This window comes from Schistocerca serialis, chromosome 1 (assembly GCF_023864345.2).
Source record: "Schistocerca serialis cubense isolate TAMUIC-IGC-003099 chromosome 1, iqSchSeri2.2, whole genome shotgun sequence".
NCBI lineage: Eukaryota > Metazoa > Arthropoda > Insecta > Orthoptera > Acrididae > Schistocerca > Schistocerca serialis.
Window position 1 is genome coordinate 1,169,132,980 of NC_064638.1, and position 1,972 is coordinate 1,169,134,951.

A 1,972-nucleotide genomic window follows, 5' to 3' on the forward strand; every position below is an offset into this window, starting at 1 on the left:
TCTGATCACATGAAGTGCCATCTGTCGGACATTTTTGAACGTTTGTATAAAAAAAAATACAACCAAAAAAGGTTCTAATAAAACCCCATGTCATTCCAAGCATGTGTGTCAATTTGTACCCCTCTATCTACATTATTCCGTGATTTATTCAGTTTTCAAATTTATACTGACTTTTTGATCACCTGGTACATCAATGAGGACAGTTGAAAATGTGTGCCCAAACCGGGACTCGAACCCGGGATCTCCTGCTTCCATGGCAGACGCTCTATCCATCTGAGCCACCGAGGGCACAGAGGATAGTGCGACTGCAGGGACTTATCCCTTGCACGCTTCCCGCGAGACCCACATTCCCAACTGTCAACAACCTACATTCATAGTGTTCCCTAATAGATATTTGCCCATTTTCTTATTACTCGCGCCAGACTAAGCCGTCGAGTCCCGTAAGAGTTCGGGCAAAGCGTGCGCATTCGCATAGAAAAAGGTCTATGACCAGGTAACCTTAAACTATATGAAGATGGTATCTGTTCCCGAAAGAATAGTCCCGGTCGGAGCAAATTTTTTGCTGTCCCCATTGACGTATATCAACAACACCTGTCGGTGTTTCCATTTAATTATTTCATTCTAGTGAAGCTGCACGGTCATCAATGGTATCTGTTCTTTCGAGAACAGATACCATCTTCATAGGTAAAATGTCACCAAAAGTTCTCAATTTCACACCGTACATTAAAACAAACTCTGTCCAACACTTTATGGCGCTTCTCGAACGTTTTGTTACCGAAATATCAGAATAATAATTATTATTTTCAGCGGAGCAGATATCAGTACGTCTGATCGCCATGAGATCCAATCCCATACCCTACTCATCTCTCTACACAAAACTTCCTACTTCCCCAAAAAAACGCGAGAATATGCTAATTTCTGAGTGCCAGAATCACAGCCAATCGGAAAGCAGCATCAAACCCGCTCTGTGTCACTCGTATGTAGAGAACCAATCAAAATTCGTCACTGAATCGGAACAGTAAATTACCGTAAATGTTGAAAACCCGCAAATGTAAAATTAGTTCCCCTACTTTAACGAAATCAATTTCATTTCCCCAGTACCATAAACTGACGAACCACACGCGTCATTCTCTAACATGCCTGACGGGACCAGTTACTTCAACGTACAGTATAAAAACTTTACATAAAACATTCACATCCACACATTCACTCTCATAACTAACCACAATTATGGCAGTAATTAATGAACTATTTGAAAATTAAACAGAACTACAAATAATAATGACTATTTTGACTGCACCTCGACCTGTGCCCGTCAGCTATTGACCTCTACCAGAACGCATAGGAACTACATACAACCCGGCTTCTGATGCCACTTGTCCTGCGTGTGACATACTGCACGTCTGTCCGATGCTGTTGCGATCTCAATACGCATGATGTGAGGCGCTACGGCTCAGTTACATGAAGAGCATCTTAGCACTTGTGAAGTGACCCGCCGTGTTTGCGTGCCGCCTTTAACCGAGTCGTAGGCGATGTGGCAGACGTCATCTATCAAGTAATTTTAATCTGACAGTAGTTGTGTACATCGCGACCTCTAGCGGCGTATCTGACGACTCCTGGCTGCTGCCGGCGGACCTGCTTTCTGACTGACAGCCGACAGGCTGACGCCTACTTGGTCCGCGACCCGCCTGACGGATCTGTTGCGCAGATGGCCGGTGTACGTAGGCGCACGGTCTGGCTTCATTAGGTGGCAAATACACTACTGGCCATTAAAATTGCTACACCACGAAGATCACGTGCTACAGACGCGAAATTTAACCGACAGGAAGAAGGTGCTGTGATGTACAAATGATTAGTTTTTCAGAGCATTCACACAAGGTTGGCGCTGGTGGCGACACCCACAACGTGCTGACATGAAAGTTTCCAACCGATTTCTCATACACAGACAGCAGTTGACCGGCGTTGCCTGGTG

General features: G+C 44.7%; 1 non-coding gene across 1 annotated transcript; it reads right to left on the reverse strand.

Annotated features, from left to right (window-relative positions):
* Positions 1–214: 214 nt before the first annotated feature.
* On the reverse strand, positions 215–289 carry Trnap-ugg (transfer RNA proline (anticodon UGG)). Its single transcript has one exon. It is a non-coding gene; the product is annotated as a tRNA-Pro (tRNA).
* Positions 290–1,972: the final 1,683 nt, after the last annotated feature.